Source organism: Dipteris shenzhenensis, chromosome 15 (assembly GCF_047967505.1).
Source record: "Dipteris shenzhenensis isolate YYH24624 ecotype China chromosome 15, Dip_SZ_1.0, whole genome shotgun sequence".
NCBI classification, from domain to species: Eukaryota; Viridiplantae; Streptophyta; class Polypodiopsida; order Gleicheniales; family Dipteridaceae; genus Dipteris; species Dipteris shenzhenensis.
In genome coordinates this window covers 6951191-6969013 of record NC_141610.1, presented here as the reverse complement: position 1 = coordinate 6969013, position 17823 = coordinate 6951191, and the positions used below count along the sequence as shown (strand labels likewise).

Here is a 17823-nt window from a genome sequence, read left to right as displayed (position 1 = left end):
GAGATCAGGAAGTTGGAAAGAACATTAGCATTCATGAGGGATACTCCTATGGGTCCAAGACTTCGTAAGAGGAAATTGCATCCAATGAATGAAATATCCAAGAAAAGTAGTCACTGGAAGCGTCGAGTGAGAGCTTGTAGGATTGTTTCAGAACTCATGTCTATCCAGGATGAACAGTCTTGTGCTCTGGGTGAAGTGCTTACAAAAAAAATGTTGGAGTCTACTATACAACATCCCAAATTCAAAATTTTAAAATCAGAGATAACATCTGATTCCATGAGCAAAGTTGTGGAGCAATTCAATGCAACTAATACACAAGGAGTCTGTGACACTGCAGGGATAAGTACTAGGGCATATCGTCTCATATTTAAGAGCTTAAAGAAAGCATGCCTTTCTATAGGAACAAAAGTTAAAACCCTGCTTCCAAAACCCACCGATGTTGATAAGGCAAGGCATGCTCTCAATTTGGGTGTACTTGATTTAGTTGGTGAGCCTGAGCATGTATGTAGTACACTAATTGTGAAAGGGAAGGCTAGAGAGTCCAAAGAATTGGAACTCACAGTCAACAAACAACTTTGTGATGGATGTTCAAAGAGTTTTACAGGCCATGGTCAAGTTTTATGATATGCCTGTGGAAGAATGCAATGGTCAACTAAAGATCACTGAAACTTGATGAAAGTGAGGTTGTCAAAGGTCAAAAATTAGAAAGAGTCAGTTTGACATTGATAAATAGAATATTGGACCTTTATGTTGAGATTGATGATGCAAGGCAATTCAGCATTCAATCAAAACAGGAGATTTGGTGGCTGGCTGCATTTGAGGTACAATGGAAATTTGAATTTTGATATGGAAAATGCTTGAAATATTTTGAAATAGAATGTGAGTTGGTTTTACACGTGCCAAAGGAGTCACATTCAATTTTGAAGTGGTTCTTTGACCAAACAGATATCCTAAGTGTGATCAAAGGTCATAACAATGGTGAGCTGCTTGAGGTTGAGGGCTATGGATCCTACTGTGTAGAATGGCATCTGCTAACCTCAAGACTATTAAATGTATGTTTAATGTGGCACATGGAGCAAATATAAGCTATCCTTGTCCATTGTGCATGCAAAAGAGAGTACCATTACAGGTAGGTAAAAAGAACCAAAAGCAATGGGCTTGTGAACTTGCAGAGATCGATCAAACAAAGGCACCAAATCATGATGTTTCAGGGAAAGATCCATCGTGGAGCCCAATTCTTGAAATTCCTTTTCAGAGAGTACACATTTGTGCCCTTCATGCCATTCTCAGAATGATTGAAAAGCTGGTGCACCTATATATCATTGATGCATATAACTTAAAGCCCCAATAATAAAGTGAGAGAATGATTTCAAGAATTGAAGAAGTGCTTTCAGATATGGGACTACACTTTGGGCAAGTCAAGATGAAAAAAGATTTGGAAAAAGAGGCAACGTTCCTTGTAAGCCAAGTTTTGGAAGTGTCAAGGCTTTAAAATTTCTTTCTACAAAGAAAAAGAATGATAGGCACAAACGTGCTAATGAGTTTGATGTATGGCGAAAGTTACACAATGCCTATTGTGAGAACGAGGGGGAAAGGGGAAAAAAAGATTGGAAAAAGCTCGAGCTTGGTTAGCTCTTCATAGCTTGGTACCTTTGCTACAAAAGAAAAGGTTCAAAGATGATGATGTGCACCGTTTTATCAATGCTGTGAATGACTTTAGCCAGAATATGGAGATCACCTGGGGAAAGAATCATTTCACACAGTACATGGTAATCTCTAGCTTACATATTAAGATGTACATATTGATTGGTCCCATATTTATTAATTTGTTTTCTTGTTTGGCAGCACATTTTATATGCACATGCGCCATACATGGCACGGCTGATGGAAGCATTGGAGTGTGGTCCACTCAGGGCATGGAAAGATCGTATTGGCAAGCACGTTGTGCGTATAATAGGGCGACCCAACATGGGGGTATTAGAAGTCAAGCTCGATGGTTCAATTGGTTCAATGGTGGTACAGGCATATTGAAATAAGAGCAGCTGCAACACTAGCATTCAAAGAGTCCTTAGTGTCCCATGCAGTGTGAGATGTTAATGTTGAACGTAAAAGAAGAATATACAATTCATCAAATGCAAGACAAAATCATGCAAGGTGGCATGCAACCTGTCATAGAGAAGGGTGCATATGGGTGGAGTCAGATGAAATTGATGGTGTAGACTCTTCCAATGTGGATGCTATGCAATAAAGTTAGCGTATCAATGCAAAAAAAAGAGAAATTTTAAGTTGTTCAATGTTAATTATAGGTTTCTAGATCTAGGTTGCACCAATTCTATGCTTTTGGAGGTTATGTTGAGCTCAAGGTTGCGCCAAGTTCATGTTCTACAAGTTTATGTTGAAAACAAGTATTTTCAAAAATCAGGGTCTTGGGCCCCATATAAAGGAATTGGATCTCATTTTCATTTCATTGTTTTAAGAGTTCTCCCTGAGAATCCAAACACTTGATCTCAAATCTTTGGGCCAAAAAATATGATCGTTTACCATCATGTCTCTACTATTTCAAGAGTATGTGGGGGACAACAATTCTTACAAAGGATGTTTGTCTAATCCCTATATCTAACTTTGCGATTGTCAAGTTTAAAGTAGTAGTCCTGGGGAGGGTTTGTTGTTGCCAGCTACATTTCTTCTCCGATGAACCACATGGTCCACTCCTCCTCCAATTCCAACATTAGATCAGGCTGTCCTTGCTGAGTAATAAATACTTTAACAATGGGACTGTGAGTCCCATCACGCAAATCATCATCCATTGCTTCCCATTGCAGATTTTTCCATCTAAACCTTCTATATGTGAAAGACATGCAAAGATTTTGCTTTCTAATGAAATACCTATAGAAATTGGAATCTGTCAATACATATTCATTATAAGTTTTTAAACAAACAAGAATTTTTAGACATGCTTACCGGAATGTCACATCTGAAGTGTTCAGTCGACATTGTACCAAGTCTTCACTATGACATGTTCTTGTTGTCCATCCATTGTCAAATAATTCAGATAGGCAGTCCAATTCTAAGCTTTTGCAAGTATATGTAATCTTTGTCTTTCTCAATTGCCTACAACCAGCAAAGAAATCAACAAAACATGGAAATGGAAGAAACCAACTGAGCCTAGTATTTCTTCCACTTGTATATGATTCGCTAATCTCTGTGCTTGGAAGTGGCCACTCTGGACTGGTCAAAAGAAGGCAAGGGAAGCGGTTCTAATCTTCCATACTGGCCTTTTTGATTCGGCACTATGAACATTGAGTCATAAAAGAAGGTCCCGTCCTTTTTCAATTCTGATGGTGTGCGACCTTCGTACTGAAGACTCCCAATCTCAACATGGAGGACATGCGACACCCTAGTTGTGCATGCTGCCGACTCCCACTCTTTGTAAGTAGATGGATACAAATTTATAAAACAAATGCAAGACCACCCTTGGACTAACACTACCTTTTGAATTACCACCGTTGGACTCTTGGACTTGTATGGACTCATGAACTACCACAAGCTCTTGGACTACCATCCTTGGACTTTTAGACTACCACAGGCTCTTGGACTACCACCCTTGAACTACCATAAACTCTTGTCTACCCTTGGACTCTTAGACTAGTAGGGGCTCTTGGGCTACTACCCTTGGACTCTTAGACTACCACTACCTCTTCTACCCTTGGACTCTTGGACTTATAGACTCATGAACTACCACAAACTCTCGGACTACCACCCTTGGATAATTGTCCTTGAACTACCACAAGGTCTTCGACTACTACCTTGGACTACTACAAGCTCTTGGATGACCACCCTTAGACTTTTAGACTGCACGGGCTCTCGGAATACTACCCTTGGACCATGGGCTCTTGCGTATGCACCCTGGACTATCAGTACCTCTTGGAATACCCCCTTCATGAACTGCCACACACACACACATGTATAGAACACATGTAATGGCGATGTGGAAAGACTTTGCGGGACCTCCCGAAGGCGGGCCACGCAAACTTGTGTTTGAAGAGAACTTCCATTCGAATGGACCCATGTGGGGGTAGTTTGCCTGGTAACCAATAGGTGCTAGTGGGTTCTTCTCTAGTATTTCGATCGTGATCTCCTATGATGACTTCTTGAGCATCTTGTTGTGCTCCATGAGTAAGGCACGTGAGAGAGAATTGTTGTCAGGAAAATTTACATGGAAGTATCTTACAACGTTCGCGCGCAGGTCCTGCAGGTCCCAACTCAAATCATATCTTCCTCTAGTACTGGCAGCTGATTCTCATTACGGGGACGCTTAAGTATGCGAAAAACATTTTGAGCAGGTAACGTTGTACATATAATCTCTTAACAGAGAAGCCAAAGGATTTTCATATCAAACATTTAGTTATGGACATACAGCTGCAAAAATCCAGGTTGGGCTAGAGACATGTGTGAGAACAAGGAGTCCCCAAGCAAGGGACTGGATGGGGCTAAAGCAGCCGGTGATGATCATGCCCGGTCAAACTCTGGAAACGGTTGCTTATTGGAGGACCTAGCAGGATGTACCAGCAATGGCAAGGGCAGCGTTAGGTCTGGGATACTTGTGAATGAGGCTAAGGCAGCAGTACTGCGAGAGAACATTGACTTAGAAATGCTCAGCTTGGAGGAAGCAATCACCTTTTTGGAACGCATGCCCGGGCTGCCTTCGGTTGAGAACTATATATGCATCTTGCAGAAGTGCAGAAAAAGGAAAAATCTTGCGTATGCCAAGCGCTTACATGCCTACACGTGCAAAATGGGGCTAGAAGGTCATAGATTTCTTGGGAACTACATTGTCCCAATGTTGGTGGAATGTGGAAGCATACATGATGCGCAACAAATTTTTAACAGGTTGGTTGATCGGAATGAGCATTGTTGGACTTCTCTCATCATGGGTTATATTACATGTGGGGCATCACGGCATGCCCTCAACTTGTACCAGAAAATGCAAGAGGACTCTGTACATCCTAGCAAGTTTACCTTTACAGTCCTACTGAAGGCGTGTGCTAGGCTGAAAGATGCTGAGAGAGGCCGAGAAATACACACAGATATTGCTAGACAGCAATTGGCAGGAGATCCTTTCGTTGGCAACACCTTGGTTGACATGTACTCGAAATGTGGCTTGCTTGCAAAAGCACAGGAAGTGTTTGACAAGCTGCCATATCGTGATACAGTCTCATGGAATGCATTAATTGCAGGATATGCTGAATGCGGACTTGGTAACGAAGCACTGGACTGTTTTGAACAGATGCAAGTGGAGGGCATGTCTCCCAATGCTGTCACCTTTGTTTGTAGCTTGAAAGCTTGTGGCAGCATAGGAGCCATAGACAAGGGCCAAGAAATACATGCTGAGATTGCCAAACAGAATTTGGAAAGAGACCTTTTTATTGGCAGTACCTTGGTTGACATGTATGCCAAATGTGGCTTGCTTGCAAAAGCAAGTGAATTGTTTGAGAAGTTGCCACTTCGAGATGTAGTCTCCTGGAATGCACTAATTGCAGGGTATACTCAACATGGGTTTGGTGAGATAGCACTGAACTATTTCCAACACATGCAACTGGAGGGTGTCTCTCCAGATGCTGTCACCCTTGTTTGTATCTTGAAAGCTTGTGGCAGCATAGGATCCATCGACAAGGGTCTAGAAATACATGCTGAGATTGCCAAACAGGGATTGGAAACCGATGTTTTTGTTGGCAACACCTTGGTTGACATGTATGCCAGATGTGGCTTACTTGCAAAAGCACAGGAAGCATTTGACAAGCTGCCAATTCGAAATGTAGTCTCATGGACTGCACTAATTGTAGGATATGCTGAACATGGGCTTGGTGAGGAAGCACTGGACTGTTTTGAACAAATGCAACTGGACAGTGTCTCTCCAGATGTTGTCACTTTTGTTTGCAGCTTGAAAGCTTGTGGCAGCATATGGGCAATAAACAAGGGCCGGGAAATACACTCTGAGATTACCAGACAGGAATTGGAAAGAGATCCTTCTGTTGGCAACACATTGGTTGACATGTACGCCAAATGTGGCTCTCTTGCAGAAGCACGGGCAGTGTTTGACAAGCTGCCAGCTCAAAATGTCGTGTCCTGGAATGCACTGATCACTGGATATGCTGAACATGGGCTTGGTGAGGAAGCACTGAACTGTTTGAACCAGATGCAACGGGAGGGTGTTTCTCTCGATGCTGTCACGTTTGTTTCCCTCTTGAAAGCTTGTGGCACCATAGGAGCTATATTCAAGGGCCAAGAAATACACATTGAGATTGCCAAACAAGAAATGGAAGGAGATCCTTTGGTTGGCAACACCTTGGTCGACATGTATGCCAAGTGTGGCTCATTTGCAGAAGCACGGGAAGTGTTTGACAAGCTGCCAGCCCGAGATGTAGTCTCATGGAATGCACTAGTTTCAGGATATGCTGAATGTGAACTTGGTGAGGAAGCGCTGGACTGTTTTGAACAGATGCAACTGGAAGGCGTCTCTGTGAATGCTGTCACACTAATTTGCAGTTTGAAAGCTTGTGGAAGCATAGGAGCCATAGACCGGGGCCTTGAAATTCATGCTGAGATTGCCAGGCAGGAATTGGAAAGAGATCCTTTTATTGGCAATACCTTGTTCGACATGTATGCCAAAAATGGCTTGCTCGCAAAAGCACAAGAAGTGTTTGACAAACTGTCAGTTCGAGATGTAATCTCGTGGTCTGCATTAATTGCAGGATATGCCCAGCTGGGAGAAAGTAAAACTGTTTTTCATATGCTTGAGAGAATGAGAGGAGAAGGCATAAAGCCAAATGGGTTGACATTCGTTAGTGTTCTTACTGTGTGCAGTCATGCAGGTCTAGTGGATACAGGCCCAAGGTACTTTGAGACCATGAGTACAGATTGTGGCATCACTCCAAATATTGAGCACCTCACTTGCATGATTGATCTCCTTGGCCGAGCAGGACAATTAGCTGAGGCAATAGCAATGGTGGAAAAGATGCCTTTCCAACCTACTCTTGTAGTGTGGCTTACAGTGTTGGGTGCCTGTCGAAATTGGGGTAATGTGAACCTCGGAAGGTGGGCCTTTGAACACGCAGTGGGATTGGATCAAAATGATGCTGCTGCTTATATCTTGATGTCTAACATGTATGCAGGTGCTCGTATGAAGAATGAATAGGAGGTTAATGAGAGTGAAAGGACAAGCATAGACGAAGCTAGGACTGAGACTTGGACTGACATTGGCAGAGGTGTGCATACAATTGTGGTGGGAGATAAAAAAGACATTCCCAAAGCAATATATGGTTGCCAAGCCAGAAAATATATTGCTTGAAATGAATGAGGAAAGGACGTATCTAACGAGTTGAAGCCGGCTATCATGTGTGCCCTTATCAATACTCTCAAGGGTCACCAATTTACAAAAATTTGTCGGGTTTTGATTAGGGTCTTCACACTGAGATCTTATATCAAAGATCGAGCAGCAAACTATTGCTATCACAGTTGCTAATTCATGTCTTTGAGGAAAGAAAGTGTGCTTTTGGGGACTGGTGGTGAACTATTAAGGTATAGTATATCCGTATGTATGTCATGTCACACACTAGTGCACACCCGGGTGCACACACACATTTAATATCTATTTCTTTACAACATATAATAAATATAGGTAGCTAGATTTATAAATAAATATAAAGTTTATAATGTACATTAACTAAAAATTGAACACAAGTAAATAATTATTAGAAATATTAATAAAAAATAAGAATTATTATATTTGTTGAATGTTGGGGCTAGCGTTTGGTTGCCAAGATCGTTTGAATGACCAAGACAAAGATTATGGAATTGGGGTGGGGACAAAGGTGGGGGCGAAGTATCAGGGCATGAGGAATTAAATTCAAAAAGAGAACACATTTTCTTTTAGGAGGGATTAAAAAGGGGGTTTACATAAAACAAACCCAAACGCAAGTCTCAGAGAGAATGTTATGCCAGTAGATAATTTAATGGAAGGTCTTCTAGGTCTTCTTGGTGCCCAATGCATGTAACTTAAGGCCCTTCATTAGCTCTTTCCTTGGAACCCACATGTAGATGAGTCATCATGGGTTCCCTATATTTTGAGAAAAGTGAACGATTTACATATTAAACAAGAGGGACCAAGAGGGAGTATCCTAGTAATAAAAGGGTTGTGGGAAGCATATATGGAGTAAGTCTCTATAGTTTAGTCTTTAGCTAATTTAGTAAGCTCATATACTTATATTATGCCTTACATATGTGAAACTTGTGTCAAGTGAGGTTCCATATTTATTTTGTTTAAGGCCAACATATATTTATGCAATAGGCTTCCTCAATGATGAAAACATGTATGCATGTGTTAATGTGATGCTAGTAGATTTGAAGGATGAAGATGAGAGTCATGCTCCTTATCACTCATTAGTTGGCTTAATCACTAAATTGTTTTGTATTGTATTGAATTTATATGATGTATTTTCGCGTAGTAACCCCTCTAATGTGTCTTGTCTTAATCAGTAAATTGTTTGTGTTGTTTTGAATTTTTTTCATTTGATGTAAGTACTAACCCCTCTATTGTGACAATGTTGCTATAATATAGGTTGAATCACATAAGAACCATCGCAAGGTTTGCATGATTCAAAATCATGGATTATTTAACCTACTGACTTCATTGTGACATGATTCTAAAGAAAGACATGAGAAATTAAGAATCCACCTTGAGAGTCCATATAGATCCTTTCAGTAGTTAGATGTAGTAAGCAAGTCTTTATTAGTAGGTTGTTTCTTCTTCTTCTTAGGAAAAATATACTATATATAATTCGTTCTCTTTTAATTGTATTCATCCAAGAGTAGTTCTATACTAATACTCCTTGTTGGTCAATAGGATGAGTATCATGAAGACACTCAAGGACATCAAAAGTAATATAACCCTTCCCCTTAAACCATTCCAGATGGAACCTTTCCATGGTGTTATTAATAACAAATACAAGAAGCTCACCCAAAAGTATGGAACTTAGCCAATCTAGAACATACATATAAGTTCTACAAATCAGTGTGATATGAAATACAAATAATTAAGGGTCCCATAACATTGAAAGGTATATTTTATAATGCTTGAACCATAATGATGTGAAATGTTTCTTGTATGTGTAAGAAAGACCCACACATGCAACTCATTCTACTTTCACTTGAACAATTGCTTGTAGCATTGTCCTTACTATTGAATGAGATTCTACAACAATATCAATCATACAAGAGAACTTATACAAAGATTTTCTCAAAAATCAAGGGGTTAATAGCATGCGAGCTTTGAGATAGGAACATCACCTCGTTATTTTTAATAGAGAATATGTTTTGTGCCCCAAAGTTTGAAGTTGGAGGCGAGGACATACGGAGTGTTTCACATTAATACTCTCGTTGCCTAGAGCTAGTTGCAAGATGTCCAATTTTTTTTGGGCCCATGGTGCCTTTTGATGCTCGGTCCTATGCAACGTTCCTTGTGGGGCTCCACAATGACTACATTTCCTAATACTATCAAGGCTTCTACATCCAATCCTTGGAGGGGTGTTGTAGTCATTGGCATGCATCACTGACATGTCCTTATCACATGGTGCCTAAGGGTGCACTATGTTTTGAGGTTCTACTTATTCACTTTTGACCCTTAGGCATATTAAGTTGAACAAAGGTTTTCAATGGAATTATCTACCGAGGAATCCTCAAGATGATTCCTTTAAGATTTATTCATATGATCTTGTAAATTGTACTTTTGAGAGATTGGTTGCTTAGCTTACAGACATAGGTCAATCCTTTACTTGCTTGCCAATCTTGTTATATTGAGCATAGTCTCTTGTCCTCTTGCTCATGTACATCCTTGTGCTTGGAATTCTACGAATGTTGCATAGCAATCTTCATAGGGAAATGCTTGAGTAATATCTCAACCTCCTTCCATAGATTTTAATTCAAAAGTGTGTCCCCATAAGATGAAGGAAAATTAATCATAGGCTTACAAGGGGGGTAAGTTCTTTGACTTAACCAACTTTCCCTTCTTCATAGCTATTTCTTGGTTTAGCATCTCATCATATGGGATGGATTGAGTATCTCCATTGACTATCGATCCATTACAAAGACACCCAGTAATCATATTCACCTAGTTTATCTTCTCACTCTCTACGTAGTTGATTAATGAGTGATCTCATCCTAGTTGATAGGAAAATGGTGGAGTCACAAAATATACACCCACTGATGAAGGTTCTTGCATGGTAATGGTGCAAGTCACAACAAACACACCCATAAACTCAATTTGAGTCCACTATATGTAAACCCCATATATCAGGTACATTCAATGCCTTTTTTAAATCACTTATATGTGAGTTTTGTATAATTAAAAGAAACCCTTTTCTATACAAATGTAAATTTTCTCCCAAAATGGTTCAATGCCCCTTTGTAAGTATATTTTTGTTAAAAACATGACGTAAAATTTCACTTCTATTAGATGCATGTGTGATAGTCACACTTTTTGTTTTTAACCCCCTTGAGCCCATAGATGAGGTTCTTGGGATCATTTCTTTCTAGATAGAGGTGGCCAATGCCTTATGTTGGGGAAGCAAGGGAGACATGGTGTTGACACAATGATGGAAAATTAAGAATGTTTATTCATAGAGAGAGTGCCATTAAATAGACACTGGTGACATCCAAGAGTGACATCATATGTGAGCTCAGAAGAGCATCTTTAGGTCCACAATTATCTCTCAATCACACACCACACTCCTAGATTCACTCAATCACACCTACTAACTGACACATCATCAGTCACACCTAACTCCGACACACCTACACACACACACACACACACACACACACGTGTTCACACACTCACTCATGTGATCACATTCACAACCATAGACCTTGTAATCCATGGTATTGGCCCATTACATCAATTTGTCCCAACATAACCCCCCACAATTGGTGACCTCACTCCTGCAATAGTACATGGGAAGCTTCATGGCTTGTTCACACCTAGTGACAACACTCATAACCCCAACCTGTGACTCACTCTGGTTATGGCTCTTGGTTTACAACTAGGAGAATGGACAATGATTACGCATGGGAAATTCCCATAGATTTGACAAGGTAAAACTCACACATAAGACTAACAATCATTTAACGGGGACATCCCAGGGCAAAGAACCCTTATTGACCACACAAAAAAAGTCTAATATTTTGGAGATGTGGGGAAGATTCCCCCCTTAATAGCAATTATTTTCGGGCATTTTCCATGCTATCATTGTGTCTGGTCCACACTGTGTAGAATGATATATTCAATAGGGTGCATATTCTTGACCACCATGTTGATGTAGATGAAAGAGTCCAAGTTGATATCCAAATGCCGATGCTTTAGAGAGGCTCATGAATCATATGTGGTTTATCCTTCATCTTGGCATTGCAAAACTTTTCATTGTGCTTTGTGTAGTCTTCCAGAGAGGTGACTAAGTAGGAATACCCTCTAAAGGATGGATTTCTCAAGGGACCATAAATATCACCATGCACTATGAGGTTACTCTGAGTATTTGAGAAAGACATGATTGAGAGTAGGACTTACCACTTGATATAGTAATCAAGGTAAGTGTCTATACTCCTTACAAGTAGTATCTCTTAACACAAAAATCCCCTCAGATGATGACTTTTTCTTTGCATACATACACTTTTAAAATATGCCAAACTGAAATATTAGTCAAGCATTCAACTTTACAAGACTTATGGCTGAATGAAAATGATCAAACATAGTCAATACACTGAAAAATTTCAGTCAAAGCAAAAAACCCAAATTTTAGTTGACTCAGCCAACCCTCAAAACCACAAAACTATCAAAAATTGAATCCAACAACAAGCAGAGATTGGAGGCCAAAATTCACCCAAATAAAAACTACTTTGAGAGGGATTTTGCAAATGAATGGAAGCTCTATTACGAGAGAGGACCCCCTAGCAAGGAATTGCGCAATGATGTTTCACATCATTGGCTAGAGCTGCTAAAAATTTGACTGGTTTTTTCACATTTTCTCCTTACTCACTAGACCAAATGAGCTCAGCTTTAAATTGGAGCTAGCTCATAGCATTCCCCAGCCACTCTTAAGAGGAATTAGAAAAATTCAAAGAAGATAAGGAGAATTTGCAATGGGCACATCAAGTAGTATTCGTGGCAGTGCGACCAATAGAGGCAGAATTTTGGAAATCCCTCTGGTGATAGTGTGCGCCCCACTTAGTGGATGTTTGGATGAGAGGGCTCAAGGAATGATTCTTCAAAGGTGGAGAACAAGCTTAAGCAAAAAACGGGTAGAAGGGGGAGCAATGGAGAAGAAGGTAGAGGGTGAAGAGGAAGATAATGACGTGGCTCAAGAAGGGAAGTATGGCTCTGATACCAAATGTTGGGGAAGCAAGAGAGAATGGTGTTGATACAATGATAGAAAATGAAGCATGTTTATTCATAGAGAGAGTGCCATTGGGGACATCCAAGAGTGACATCATATGTGAGCTCAAGAGATCATATCTAGATCCACAATTATCTCTCAATCACACACCCCACTCCTAGATTCACTCAATCACACCTACTAACTGACACATCATATATGAGTCAATGGCCACAATCATAATTTCAGCCAAAGTCCTCATTCCATCGTAATTTTTTAAATTTTTGAGGCTTGTCAGTTGAGTGATGCGACAGGCCATTGGCGAATGGAAGGTGCATTGATTTTGAATCCCTTTTTCTTTTTGAGCTTTATCTTCTTAGAGGTGGGCCCTTCATTGTTCTTGCCCTTTTGCTTTAGAGGTTAGTTTAATGCCATTCAGTCTGTGGCTTGAGTATTGTTGTTTTTGGGTGGAGGTTTGGAGGCTGTGGAGGGAAGGGAATTCTCGCTTCTCAAAACAGGAAAAGAGTGCTTCTCTTCCTTGAAATATATAGATATGGGCTCATCTAGGATTCGTTGTTGCAATGGTCTATCAAGTATCGGATCACTGGCCTCTTTTTGCCTCTCCTTTTGATCAATAGGTTCTCCCAGGCAAAGTCATGGGCAATTAAGATTATTCTTTTTTGGGAGTTTGTGAACCATTTTGGTGCTTCCCTCTATCATGATTCCATAAATAACCCTAAATTGATGTATAATGTCTCTTTGGGATTGGTGCCAATGAAGTGGCACTTTTGAATTTCTTTAGCTAACTTTTGGAACCCCTTGGTTAGACATGAACTCGATGGGACACCTAAATCTACAGATGAATTGTGGTTTTGTGCTACGTTGTCCCTTGGGGCTTTTGTTTTAGCCCAGCTAGTGACATAATTGAGTATCACCATGCTATATTTGTTTCATCCTAGGTGTGCCGTGACTTTGAATAGACCAATGTCATGCATATCATAAAACTCACACACCAAATAACAAGCCTAAGCATGTAACATACACAACAACACTGCATGTGTGATATCACATTCACATACAGGTATCGAGGGGGGGGGTTTCACTGTTCATTAACCTATATAGCACATGTGAGAAAGCATAATTAAAATACCCCTAATCTTGGATTTTTTCCTTTTCTCATCTAATTGATTATCCCCCTCTTGTATGTATACATTCTCAATGCTAAAATTTAGACTTCCCTCCATAAATCTATGCATGTAAACAACACTAAGTTGTTATTTTATAACTCCCCTCATGCAGGTAAATAACATGGGAATCCCCCAATTAAAAAAAATACCCCTCCATGCACTAACATGCTAAGTTACATGTTTATGAGTAACCCCCCTTGGGCATACACATAGCATGTTGCACAAAGAATTCAAATTTGAAACACACCAAAAGTAGACATTGTTGCAAATATCACACACCAGGACATCTCAAATTGATACTAAAAGTTGGGTTTTGTTATTGATACCTCCCTCCATTAGCAAAGTTCATATTCCCATGGATTCTTGTGAACCATATTGGGCTGCTCATTCTGCAACCCTATGAACAACAGGTACACAACACACACACAAGCATAGAGTGAATGCTAACAACAATCAATGCACCCATTGCATAGGCACATCACAAGCAATCCAAAATTTAGCAATTCACACACAATTCTCACTTGCTCATGAAACAAAGCACTATTAAGTTACACCATTTTGATGCCATCAAGGCAACTTCATGATGTTGTATACTCCTCTACCAAAGAACAAACCACCATCTTCCAAGATGAGAAGCTTTACAACTCAACCCTTTGCAAAAGTAAATAATAGCTCAATTAAAATGCCAATTTGACAAGCTACAAGCCATCCTTTCTTCCCAAGCTTGAACTTCATGATGCGGCCCTTCCATTCATGCAAAAGATCACCTCGTTTGCTCTTGGGAAGCTTATGTGGACCCTTGGCAGATCCTCTCATGACTATCCAATCATTCAAGCTGTAGGTGCAAGGCACCCATTCACCTAGTGCATTTTTGCTCCTGTGGGACACAGAGTACATGTATGGTCTCCTCACCATGCTTGCACAGAGGTCACAATAGCAATAGTGGACTAGAAAGTGCAGCTTGGAGGGAGAGAGTAGCTCCAATAGAGGGAGAGAAAGGGAGAAGGTATAGAGGGTGCAGCTGAAGGTTGAGAGAAGCTCCAAGAGGTGCTATAGCTAGGAATGGAGGGAGAAAGAGCAGAGGGGGATGAGCAGCTACTCCAGGATGTGTTGTAGCTAGGAATGGAGGGAGAAAGAGCAGAGGGGGATGACAGCTACTAGCTTTGTTATCTCTTAGTGCAAGTGCATCTACCCATTTATTATAGTAATCAATAGCAACCAGAATGTATTTGTTTTGAGTATACTTTGTTGGTGGCTTGATTAGTCCAACAAAATCAGGATCCCATTTTTGTGGTTCTAATGGCAAATTTGTTGATGTGCCATATAATTAGATTGTATTGACCTCCCATCTTTTTGACATTGTAGACATTGTTTTGCAAGTTTGAATGAATCTTTAAAAACTAGTGGCCATCATAAGCCAACCTATGTGATTTTCTAACCCATAACATCACCTAAGAAATAGCCTATTGATATTCCTTGATGGGCTTCTGATAATATTGGATGTCTTTAAAAGCTAGGATGCATGTCTTGATTACTTGATCTACAATTTCATAAAAGGCCAATGCAATGTAAGAGATTTCCCATTGAGCCCAGGTTGAGTGTTTCTCTTCATGTGGTGAAAGAGATGTGGGAAAGTATCTTGATTGAATATTTTATTTCCATAACAATGTAGCTCCCATTTACTAAAGCATAATTTTTTAATAACCTTCACTCTAGGGAATATTTTTATTGAAAAAGAAATTGAGTACCTTGGTTTCTACAACCATAAGAAAATATAAGAAAATAACCTTCACTCTAGGGGAGATTTTGATTGAAAAAGAAATTGAGTACCCTAGTTTCCCCAACCATAAGAAAAGCAAAGAGAAATAATTTAATGAATATAGAATGCTTAAAGTTTAACCTTTGACAGTTACAAGTTCTTCTTGCTATGTATGCGCTCTTATATTTTTCTTTAACTTGTATTTCATGTATGATACAAAGCTTAAGCACGAACTATGTAGGGGAGTTTGTTAGTGTAGAACTCAAAGCCTCTGGTAGAAGTAGAAGAAATATTTTGTAATATACATTAATGTGTATTCCAAATCTGAGAAGTTGATATCTTTTTTATCACCAAGCATTGAGTACGTAAACGTGAAAAGGACACTAGAATCGAACATTGGGCATCCTCGAAGATCTGCATTACCAAGTAATCATGTCCAGCTGGTGCAATCTGTGGTAGATTCACAAAACATTTTGGGTAATTGGGTGCATTCCTAGTGGTAGTAAAGTCATATGCATGGGGACAAGTAGTGGCAAGAAAAAATGTAGGAAGGTTGTCACCTTGGGTAAAGCAACAGAGACTATTGTCACCCCAAGGCTTTTGCAAGAAGCCTAATGCATAAAGCATCTACTGGCCCAAAAAGGAATACTTGGACCAAGGTGAAAGGGTCATAAGGCACATAAATGAATATATGCATATAGAATATGCATATAGCATCTATAAGGCATAAAAAAGGAATAAATGGACGATGGTGAAAAGGTCCTAAGGTCCTTTCTATTAGTATGGCTCAAGGCCTAAAAACATCTTATTGGAAGGTCATGAGGTCCCAATTAAATGTCTCGTGCTTCTAAGGTTCTTAATTCCATTTTATGAACCTCCACGTGTAGGTGTATGCTAAGTGCTTTAAATAGTTTATGTCACTGTACTTTGTAGACTTTGTGAACTAGGTACCCAAGGACCAAGATTGTGCCATTATTCTCATGCACGACGGTGCGGTCGGTACTGTGCAATGCAGTGCTCACAAAATCCCGGCTTTTAGTGTAAAAATCCCAGTGAAAATAGACTTTAATTAAAGGGTTCTTGGTATAGATAGTCTTTAAAATAAAGGGTGAGTCTAGAACCTGCCTTTATGTATATACATAGAGTAGTACTATTAGTAGAATATATTTTATAACTGTAAGAGGCTAGCCGCTAGAGCCATGTATTAAGTTATTAACTCTAAGAGCCATGTGGCATGGTTCAAAGTTCAAACTTCAATCCTGATTTCTCATGTTTGTCTCAAACTAAGGTTGAGTGACGAGTCATGAGTCATGACTCATAGAGTGATCCAGGACCTAGGTCCCAGGACCCAGGTCCCAGGACCCAGGTCCCAACTCCGAGGATCCTCTTTAATTTTACATCTAACCCCCGTCCTGACTCCTCCTTTTCCATCCAGTTTCCCACCCATCATCCATGATGATCATGACATCGTCACATCCCTTCCAACTTCCAAGTTCCCCATTCCCGCCCGCACAATGCCTCTCGACTCTCAACTGAGGACTCTCCCCCCCCCCCTCATACTACAGGAACCAGTGATCCAACGCTGCTCCAGCCTCCTACTTCTCCTCCTCCCTTGCCTCATTAGGATTCAACTCAGGAGTCAGCAGAGGATTTCGTCGGATCTAGCCTCCACTGTCCAGACTCCAGACTCCAGACTCCAGGCATGCCCGCAGCTCGACTTCGAAGTTCGGTAGATCCTAGATTGGATCTGGATTCCGGATTCTGAGTCTTGAGTCCTGACTATGCACTACGCAGGGGAGCCATCGATGATCAGACATCCTCCAGGGGCGATTTGCGAATCGCGATTTGCAATATTTGCCCAGATAGGCAGGCTGCACTTGTGACTCGCAGTAGGACTCAGGAGTCTTTTAAGTTTTGAGTATTGGAGCAATGGCAGAACTTAGAACAAGGCTCAAGTTAGAAGTTTTGGTAAGCAGGGCCCAGGCTACAGTGGCATGTAGTGTGCACTGTGCAATGTGCAGCTTGCATGATGCATCTGCAAGCATAGCAGCAGCGGCCAGCCAGCTGAGAGCTTCGTATAAGCTTAAAGCATGACGGCCAAGGTCCAAGGAAGTAGGGCAAACTGCGAAGTGCGAACTTCGAACTTCAGTCACCAGTGCCCTCTGCCTACAGTCTCCAGTTTCTCGGATCTCCATTGCCCTGGCCCCTGAAGTTCCAAGTTCAAAGGCATCGATGCAGAGGACCAATGATCAATCGCGATTCGCACTCCAAACTTCATAGTCCAGGACCCAGGTTGGTAACTTGGTTGAACTTTGAGGTTTCACGGTAGACTCGTCACTCCAGAGCATAATACGATCGATGTGGCTACTGCCAAGCGTTTCCATTTGAAGCCCTTCATAAAAATTGTGAATAGCCTTTCTCCTCCTTCTAGACACGAGACGATCAACAGATTGAT

General features: G+C 40.6%; 1 protein-coding gene and 1 pseudogene across 1 annotated transcript in view; one reads left to right on the top strand and one right to left on the bottom strand.

Annotated features, from left to right (window-relative positions):
• Positions 1-17823, bottom strand: part of LOC147893278 (pentatricopeptide repeat-containing protein At2g39620-like) — a 48185-nt gene that overhangs the window by 11322 nt on the left and 19040 nt on the right. The window lies entirely within an intron of this gene.
• Positions 4150-17823, top strand: part of LOC147893277 (pentatricopeptide repeat-containing protein At3g09040, mitochondrial-like) — a 59165-nt pseudogene continuing 45491 nt past the window's right edge.